The sequence below is a fragment of the Nicotiana sylvestris genome, chromosome 1, assembly GCF_000393655.2.
Source record: "Nicotiana sylvestris chromosome 1, ASM39365v2, whole genome shotgun sequence".
NCBI lineage: Eukaryota > Viridiplantae > Streptophyta > Magnoliopsida > Solanales > Solanaceae > Nicotiana > Nicotiana sylvestris.
The window spans coordinates 147,222,989-147,233,678 of NC_091057.1; positions in this window are offsets into that span (position 1 = coordinate 147,222,989).

A 10,690-nucleotide genomic window follows, 5' to 3' on the forward strand; every position below is an offset into this window, starting at 1 on the left:
TAATCAATTGATCTTTTTAAATTAACTCCAACAAAATTATAACAAAGATACATGATTCAAAAAATTTAAAAACCAAAACATAACTTCACATTAAATCACTGAATTAAAAACGAACTTTAAACAAAATGAACACGAATTTAATCTACATCAAACAACGGATTCAAGCGATTTAAACTAACATTCTTTTATACCAACATTAAATCCTTTTAAATTAATAAAACAAACTGAAAAATAATTAATTGAATCCTCAACTTAAATCTAATAACAATATAATTAAACTAACCATTTTTATCTAAAAATAAATAAGAAAATGAAACAAACTTATACTAATTTCAAATATGAAAATATCAAACAAATTACGGACGAAATAAAACTTAAACCAACTAACCGGATCGGAACGATGATGAACTCGAACGAAAATAAATCTGCCCGGAAACAAATATCGCACAAACCCATTTCCCGCCAAATCCAAAACGTTTTACTACTTTTATCCAAACCCTAACAAATGGAAACCAAGTAAAAGTAACATCTAAATCAGAGCAAGGAAGAGAGCAACAAAACCTTGATCGACGATGAAGATCAGATCCATTAAGATGCGAGAAGCTCACAAAAGCAGCAATGGTGTTGGGTCGTTTTGCTCGCAGCAGAAGGAGCAGAAGAAGCAGACAACGCAGCAGCAGCAACGCAACAACGACATCCATGGGTGTCGAGCTCAAACTCGACGATGACGAAGCTGGAAGAAGCGGAAGCAGTGGTTGCAGCGACGAGCTGCAGCTCGTCCATGGTTGGACGTAGCAAAAGCAAGCAGCAGCAACGAACGGAGAAGAAGAAGGAGACGCGCAGCAGGGGCAACCATGGGAGATCGTTTGAGGTGAGGAAGAAGACGAAGTGTGTGTGTGTGTGTACGTTGCTGTGAATGTGTGTGTATGTGTTGATGCGTGTGTGTGTGAAGGGGGGTGGTTGTGAGGGGGGTGGTCGTGGAGATGAGGGGGTAGGGCAGCAGCAAGGGGGGGAAGCCATGGGAGGGGAGCTTGGGGTGTTTTTTGGAGAAGAAGAAGATAAGGAAGGGGGGGCGGAGATGGTTGGTTAGTGTTAGGGTTTTTTGGGGTTGTTTTGTTTTGTTTTGTGTAAGATAGGGGGTGTTGGGTATTTGGGTTATGGACTGGGTCGACCCGGTTTAAAATGGACCGGGTCATGGGGAAGGTTGGGTATTTTTTGGACCTGGGGTTGAAATTTGAAGAAGTGGCCCAATCCGATTTTTCTTTGTATTTTTTGCTCTCTTTTCTTTTACTTCCTAATTAATAAAACTAAAATTCTAAATTAAATTACAAACTAAATTATCTTATAAAAAAAAACTAATTAACTCTAAAAATAATTATCGCACATTTAAATAGCAATTAACGATAAAATCGCACAATTTAGACGTTAAATGCTAAAAATGCAACGTACATTATTTTTTATGATTTTCTCATTTTGTAAAACAAACTTAAATAAATACTAAATGAAAATGCGACATATTTTATATTTTTATTAATTTAAAACAAATAAACATGCACAGACAAAAATACAAATAATTATACAAAAATACCACAAAAATACAAAAATTGCACACAAAGGAAAATTATTTTATTTTGAATTTTTTGGGAGTGATTCTCATATAGGGTAAAAATCACGTGCTCACAGCTGCCCCTCTTTGTCCAAAAACACTAAGGGTTTTCGTGCAAAGATAAAGTGAGCGGATACGAGCGATTTTTGCCCGTTCGAGTACTCCGTGTGAAGCATTTTTGAAAGATTTGACCGAACCTTTGCTTCAGAGGTTTCCTACATATCCTGGGCTGAACAGGAATCGGGTCAATATAGTTCGGGAAGTTTTGGTAGCTGGGACTACCGTGGGATTGCAAGGTTACTGCTGTTGTATGTTGTTACTACTCCTTACCGATCTCCTTATTATACCGTGCTAAAAGGAAAATGAGAAGCTAGGCTAGACTAAAAATTACAAGATCTTATCTATCTTCAACTTGCTTTCTAGTCGGCTTGTGTTTCTTCCTGACTTGACTTGTAGTCTTGCTTTTGATTTCTGTAGTGGAATTTATGGTGGGGGTATTTTGTTGTAACCCTCTGCTTTACTGCCTTCTGACTTGATCTTGAAATGTATTCTTCTGTTGTATGGGTGGGCTCCCAACTTCAACACTTGAAAAGTAAAGACTGAAATGTATTCCTCTGTTATATGGGCGGGCTCCCAACTTCAACGCTTGAAATGAAAAGACTGAAATGTATTCCTCTGTTCTATGGGCGGGCTCCCAACTTCAACACTTGAAATGAAAAGACTGAAATGTATTCCTCTGTTCTATGGGCGGGCTCCCAACTTCAACACTTGAAATGTAATACTGAAATGTATTCCTCTGTTCTATGGGCGGGCTCCCAACTTCAACACTTGAAATGAAAAGACTGAAATGTATTCCTCTGTTCTATGGGCGGGCTCCCAACTTCAACACTTGAAATGAAAAGACTGAAATGTATTCCTCTGTTCTATGGGCGGGCTCCCAACTTCAACGCTTGAAATGAAAAGACTGAAATGTATTCCTCTGTTCTATGGGCGGGCTCCCAACTTCAACACTTGAAATGTAATACTGAAATGTATTCCTCTGTTCTATGGGCGAGCTCCCAACTTCAACACTTGAAATGAAAAGACTGAAATGTATTCCTCTGTTCTATGGGCGGGCTCCCAACTTCAACACTTGAAATGTAATACTGAAATATATTCCTTTGTTTTATGGGCGGGCTCCAAACTTCAACACTTGAAATGTAATACTGAAATGTATTCCTCTGTTCTATGGGCGGGCTCCCAACTTCAACACTTGAAATGTAATACTGAAATATATTCCTCTGTTTCATGGGCGGGCTCTCAACTTCAACACTTGAAATGTAATACTGAAATGTATTCCTCTGTTCTATGGGCGGGCTCCCAACTTCAACGCTTGAAATGAAAAGACTGAAATGTATTCCTCTGTTCTATGGGCGGGCTCCCAACTTCAACGCTTGAAATGAAAAGACTGAAATGTATTCCTCTATTCTATGGGCGGGCTCCCAACTTCAACACTTGAAATGAAAAGACTGAAATGTATTCCTCTGTTCTATGGGCGGGCTCCCAACTTCAACACTTGAAATGTAATACTGAAATATATTCCTTTGTTTTATGGGCGGGCTCCAAACTTCAACACTTGAAATGTAATACTGAAATGTATTCCTCTGTTCTATGGGCGGGCTCCCAACTTCAACACTTGAAATGTAATACTGAAATATATTCCTCTGTTTCATGGGCGGGCTCCCAACTTCAACACTTGAAATGTAATACTGAAATGTATTCCTCTGTTCTATGGGCGGGCTCCCAACTTCAACGCTTGAAATGAAAAGACTGAAATGTATTCCTCTGTTCTATGGGCGGGCTCCCAACTTCAACACTTGAAATGAAAAGACTGAAATGTATTCCTCTGTTCTATGGGCGGGCTCCCAACTTCAACACTTGAAATGAAAAGACTGAAATGTATTCCTCTGTTCTATGGGCGGGCTCCCAACTTCAACACTTGAAATGAAAAGACTGAAATGTATTCCTCTATTCTATGGGCGGGCTCCCAACTTCAACGCTTGAAATGAAAGGACTGAAACGTATTCCTCTGTTATATGGGCGGGCTCCCAACTTCAACACTCGAAATGAAAAGACTGAATGTATTCCTCTGTTCTTATGGGCGGGCTCCCAACTTTAATACTTGAAAAGTAATACTGAAATGTATTCCTCTGTTCTATGGGCGGGCTCCCAACTTCAACACTTGAAATGAAAAGACTGAAATGTATTCCTCTGTTCTATGGGCGGGCTCCCAACTCCAACACTCCTTAAAGTATAACATTCTGTTGGCGTTATTCTTTCCTGCCTCCTTAGTCATTTTTCCTCTTACTTGAATCATCTCCTTTCAGAACTGCTTTCCTCAAAATTAGTGTTTCATTCCTCCGAAAATTGCTGGGGATATCACTTTATCCAGACCTGCGTTGCCTTCCTTCTTCCCCCAAGTGGGTACCTGATTTTTTGAGAAAATTTTCTGCCCTGGTTTGATGATCTTCTTTATGGCCTGTCTTTCCGCCATCCGTAACATTTCTTTTCCTTGATTCAAATCAAAGAAAGATTTTGTTAGTTTAAAAACATGGTAAGTGGTCGTGCCACTCCTGTTGGGGATGGTTTTTTCCTTTCTCCCTTCCCTGCTCGGTGTTCCATTACACTATCAGAACTTGCTGGGGATGATACTATTTATTGGGGATGATATTACTGCTAGGGATCACACTCCTGCTGGTGATCACATTCCCGCTGGGGGTGGTTTTACCCTCTTCTTTCCTCGCTCCGTGTTGTCCGACCCTTTTGGAACTTGGTCGATGATTGGCTAAGGATGCTCTTGCATCTCGATGATCTGCTGTGGATTTTCATGGAACTTCATCCTCAGTTTTCTCAATTGTTGCTTTTCAGTTTTTTTATCATTATACCCCCTTGACATTTAGACCAACTCATCATTTGGTCTTGCAACAAACGTCTTTTCCGTTTCATTGCCTTATCTTTGGCATGTCCTGCTCGCCTTTTACTTCGCACCATTTTGGCAATTAGTAGTAAGCTCTAAAAAAAATCCTTCTAAAAACAAACTACTGGAGAAAAACACTTTAAACCATGAAATGAAAAGTGATGACTTCAAAAAGATAAAAGATAAAATCTTTCTGAACAAATGTTGGGGAAAGAAAAAGAAAAGAACTTATCTGAATGGTATAATCAATCCCAATGATCATGTCATGCATTTTCGGATTAACCAACCCAGTCTATTTATATCAATCAATTTTTCTGACGGCCTTACTTTGCTGGGGATGCGCAGAAGCCTAACTCTCGCCAGATGCGGATCATTTTTGCCAATCTTATCTTGCTAGCCCCCTTTATATCCTTGTCGCCTCATAGTGCCCTTCGAGGGGTTTTCACTGATGAGACTCTCTCATTTCTCTCAACTCCCGTCGCCTTATGGTGCTTGTGAAGGCTTTCACCGATAAGACTCTTCTCATTTTATTTTTCTAAGCTGGAGATTGGAGTGTTACTGATATGACTCTTTGCTGGGGATTCTTTAGGTTATCAATTCATTGCCGACTTTTCTCTACTCTTATTTGCCTAACTTGGCACTTCTCGGATTCTGATCGGGAGGTCTTTTTTGGACATCAACATGAGTTTTTGTTTATGGCTAAAAGAAAAGGGGGCATCAAAAGGGTTCAAAATAATTCTGATGGGTAAAAACCATTACAACTCTTGGAATCGAACTTCTTTCCCAACATTACAAACATAACTTCTGCCCCAGTTTCTCGCTTGGGTTTTTTATTTCTTTATTACACTATGACCGAGCCGTGAGGCGCCTACGTATCCTCTTTGAGGAATCAGGTCGAACGTAGTTCACATGATTCCTTTATTTTTGTTAATATTTTCCTTTTTTTTTCTTCATTTTCATTAACGATTCCAAGAGAGGGGTATGAAGGAATAAGTAAGGCTCAAAGGGGTAAAGCAAAGGTTAAAAGTATTCGGATAGAAGAAAGAATTGCCTCCGTCATTTCATTCTCCGATAAATGCCAAGTATAAACAAACAAACAACAATTACAATTAATAGCCATGTCGATACATCTTCCCTCGACATCTGTCTGACATAAAGCGCAACTGGATAACATCTTGGTCACAATAGACGGCCCTTGCCAATTCGGGACAAATTTGCCATTTTGCTTTGGCCTGATGGGGAGGATCCGTTTCAACACTTGCTGTCCCTCTTCAAATTTCCTGATATCGTCTGCATCCCCTAAATTGATGGCTTCTGTGTCATTTAAATTGGGCTTGGATTTCTCTTCCAACTAGCTTAACTCTTTGTTTGTCTCTTCGAAGGCTTTATCATCACCGTATTCCGATTCGTCATCATGATTGACCTTTTGTACAATTAGTTCGGAATCAGACTGATTTTTTAGACTAAGTTGAAGATCAGTTGTGCATGCCATGTCATTAGAAGCAGTATAAAGAGCATTGTTTAGAAAGATAAAAAGAAGAAAACAAACTTAAAACAAAATAAGAAGAGAAAAACTTTCACTTTATAAAAATACGGGATAACAGAGTTTCACACTTTACAAAACAAAACTGGATTACAACTCTGCAATAATCCAAAACAAGAAAGAAAAATCAGAGTCCACTACCAAGACTCCCTTCAGATAGGAAGAGGAGTAGCCGTCCAATTGTTGATTTTTGCTTTCAGCCCCACAAACTGTACATCTGCCTTGCTGGACCCTTTCCCCATCACCATGACCGACTTGTCATCTACACACTGCACCCCTGCTTTTCCCTGGTTGATTTTTCTTTCGAACTATTTTCATCGGCACGGATCATCATTACCGTGTGAGGGATTCTTAAGCTCCTTGTGCCCTAGTTCGATCATGTGGGTCTCATGGTGCGCTAGTAGCGGACTCTAATTAATGTTTGGCGCCTCTGGAACCTGAACCTCGATCCTATTTGTGTCAATAAGCTCTTGCACGACATTCTTCAACTTCCAACATCTCTCAGTATCGTGTCCGGGAGCCCCCGAACAATATTCACAACTTGCTGAAGGGTCAAGATTTCCAGGAAGGGGATTTGGCAATTTGGGCTCAATAGGATTCAATAGGCCTAACTGCCTCAATTTGTGGAACAGGGTAGTATAGGATTCTCCCAGCGGAGTATATTTCTGCTTCCTCTCATTCTTAAAAGCTTGATTCCCACGGAAACCTGACCCTGGAGGATTTCTATAGGCCCTCGGAAGTGGATATATGTTTGGTGGAGGTGGGTATGTATTTTGGGGAGCCGGCGCACGCCATTGTGCGTGTGCTGGAGCGTGGGTATAGGTTTGTGTATGATGAACGAAAAAATGGGGATCTGGCAGAGGGTAGTAATGTCGTGGAAGGCTATATGGAGTGCGGGGGTAATTTTGGTGGTAGGGTCGTGGTTGGCTATAGTAGGGTGACGGGCCTCTAGATCCGAACCAGGCTCCAGACTCAACAGTCGTGACATCTTCTTTCTTCTTCTTCCCAAGTACACCCTCAGTACCGCTCTGGATGGCCTGAGTGGTTGCTTTAATTGCCGAATAGCTCAGGATTTTGTTGGACTTAAGTCCCTCTTCAATCATGCTGCCCATCTTTACAACCTCATTGAAAGATTTTCCAACCGACGTTACCAAGTGACCAAAGTAGGTTGGCTCTAAAGTCTGCAAGAAGTAATCCACCATTTCACCTTCCCTCATCGGAGGGTCGACTCTTGCTGCTTGTTCCCTCCAACGAAAACCAAATTCTCTGAAGCTTTCCCCAGGTTTCTTCTTGAGCTTTAACAATGTGAGACGGTCAGGGACGATCTCAAGATTATATTGGAAATGACCAGCAAATGCTTGCGCCAGGTCCTCCCAGGTGTACCACCTGCTGGGATCCTGCCTTGTATACCACTCCAGCGCAGATCCGCTCAAACTCTGACCAAAATAAGCTATCAGCAGCTCATATTTACCACCTGCTCCTCTCATTTTACTACAAAAGCCCCGTAGATGTGCCATAGGATCGCCATGCCCTTTGTACAAATCGAACTTGGGCATATTGAACCCTGCTGGTAATTGGACGTCAGGGAAAGGGCATAGATCCTTGTAGGCCACGCTGACCTGGTTGCCTAACCCGTGTATGTTCCTAAAGGACTGTTCCAGGCTTTTAAATTTCCGCATCACTTCATCCTGCTTTGGGCTCTTAGCCGGCTTTTCAATCTCCGCCGGGACCTCAAATTGGGGGTTATAAGTATGTGGCTCGGGTGCTTTGAATGTGAGTTCAGGGGTAATATTGTGTGGCGTGAGCCTGAAACAGCGGCTCACTGGATGATCTGTGCAATGGGGCTGGGGGAGGCGCCACAAAGATGGGAACATTTGGTGGTGGAGGGTTCTGATTGGGTGGTGGAGGGTTCTGATTGGGTGGCGGAGCTTGGGGAACATATGCATCCCTCCCTGATAGTAGTGGTGGCTTGGGAAGCTTGTTGAAGGGTCGGGGGAAGGGTATTCTGGCGTGTGTCCCGGTGGGGGAGTAAGAGTGACAACTGGTTCGGGCCCCTGTTGCACCTTAGCCATGGCTAGCTGCATTTCATTCATTTCCAATCTCATTTTTTCCATATTGGCCATCGCCTCTTTCAGCATCTGATGTGTCATCTTTTCCGACTCAACACTATTTTCTGAGCCAGTCATGCTTTCTGGTATAGGCCCTTTTGATCTTGTTTGATAATGGTATATTGCCAGTACGCTCTAACAAACTAACTGTCTGAAACTTCTAGTATACAACAAACTTGTCAGCGTTAGAGTTTTAACACATATCGCAATTGCACGTTGTAATGTAATGTACCTAGGCAGTTTAACCATTTCAATCATGTTTTTTTCGGACTTCTTGAAAGAAAGACTTCTAAAAATAGTTTTTTTTTTCGCATTTTGACCTTTTTTTTTGGAATTTTTTTTTTGAAAGATTTTTTTTTGACTTTTTATTTATTTTGAAAGAAACTATTATTTTTTTTGGTCTGCTAGGCAAACGCCTAGGGCTAGTTTTATTAATAACCATATAGAAAACGAAATAAAATGTCATGAAAAAGAATCCTATTATCAAAATTGAGTGTATCACTCAACATTGATGTCATATTAATGTATTTAAACTTTGAAATACAATTCTACATCCAAGAATGTGCATGTGAAAGTCACAATGCAACGATCCTTGTTTAACGCATGCTGAGCTTTGTTTCCATATCGGGTTCCCTCCATCCTTTGCGTGTAAATCCATTTGCAACTGTCGATCCTCAATTCGATCACTGCTGCCATTAAGTTGTGCACGACATCTGCTCGTGATGGAGACGAGTTCTGCTTCTTCCTTGTTATCGATGAAGCCGAGCTTTGTGGTGGGAAGCAGTTGAGCTCCACCTACATCCTTTTCCATGTGATCCATTTGCTCAAATAGCATGTGTTGTCTGCCATGCGTTTAAACCATGCGTGCACATTTTTCTAGCTGCTGAGTTTAATATCCTTTACGCGTGCATTCACGTCTGATGTTATTGTCGGTATCCGTATGCACCAAATCCCATTGTTGTTGCTGTTTTTCGTGCTGTATTTCCACTCCCCAAAATCACAAAATCAGCAACTTATTTGAATTAGCAAACTATCGTGCATGGCATCTTTTCCCGTTGCTGCATTCATTTTGCCTTATCGATTGAGCTGATGAAGATAGCTTTGTGGTGGGGAGCACGTGAGCCCCACCTACAGCTGTATCATAAAGAAATATATCCCATATTACCTTCATCCTAGAGTATTGCATGCTTTTATGTATCCTAGATAACTTTCCATGTGCATTCCACTTTTTCATTTTATTCCTTTGCTCACCAACATGTTTTGTCTGCCAGGCCTTCCACATTAAACCTTGTGTACACATTAAAAGATTATTAATTCGAAAGTGGGTTGAAGCATTTGTCTTTGTTGCCTGCTTTTCTCGAAAACATATTTGCTGCACATGCTAGTTGTGTTTCCAATGCCATTTGCTTCTTGTTGTACTCGAAATGAAGACTAACCAATTTTATATTCCCAGATCCTTTTTGTAACTGAACCATGCGTGTGATATTAAACACTTTTGCACCATGCTGGTTGTATATCCAATGAACTGAAAGCACGCTTTCACCCCATGCTGGTTGGGTTGCCAATGCCATTATTCTTTGTTGTTGTGCTCAATTATTGCTTTGTTTTTGTTCTATTGCATCATTTATCTCGAAAGTTGCAGTATGGATTGCCATAAGCATCGTAGTTGCACCTGTATTAGAGAAAAGAAAGTTAGAAAAACCAACCCTTATATCCTCATCCCTTAGGATTTGAATATATTGGTCGAATAAGTTATGCCTCCTGCACTTCCTTTTTTCTTTGCTTCCTATCTCCTGTTCACCTTCACCCTTAGATTTGGACATTGCAGATTATCTTCATTAACCAACCTCCTTCCTTGTGCATCTAGAAGCCAGAATTGTTGGCATTCTATTTCTCCATAATCTAAAGCATAATTAGCCAAGTGGTCTGCCAGCTTGTTGCCCTCCCTATGAATATGAGTAATTGTGTAATTGCTCCCATTCATTAGTTGCATCATTTCCTCTACTTGCTCAGAAATGATCCATGGTGGTTTCCAGATCCCATCCATAATCTTTTTTAATAACATTGAGTCAGTTTGAAGCCATACATGTGAGTATTGATGAGATCTGCAGAACCTTAGTGCTTCTACCATGGCCTTTGCTTCAGCTACTGTGTTTGTTGTCTCCTCAATCTCTTTCCCTACTGACTTAACTATGTCACCCTTTTCATTTCTTATACAAAAACCTATTGAGCTCCTGCCTGGATTTCCCCTCGATGCACCATCCGTATTAACTTTTAGCCATCCTGCACTTGAAAATTCCCACATGACTTTTGTAACCTTAAGTTTAGGAGTGAAGTTTTCCATCATAGCTAATATATCTTGCCATTTGTGAGGTACCATGTCCATCCCAGGCTTTCTCACTTTCAGCAAAGCCTGTATATTTGATGAAACTTGATAAATCACCCTGCTAGTTGTCACCGCCTCCCCATACTTCATA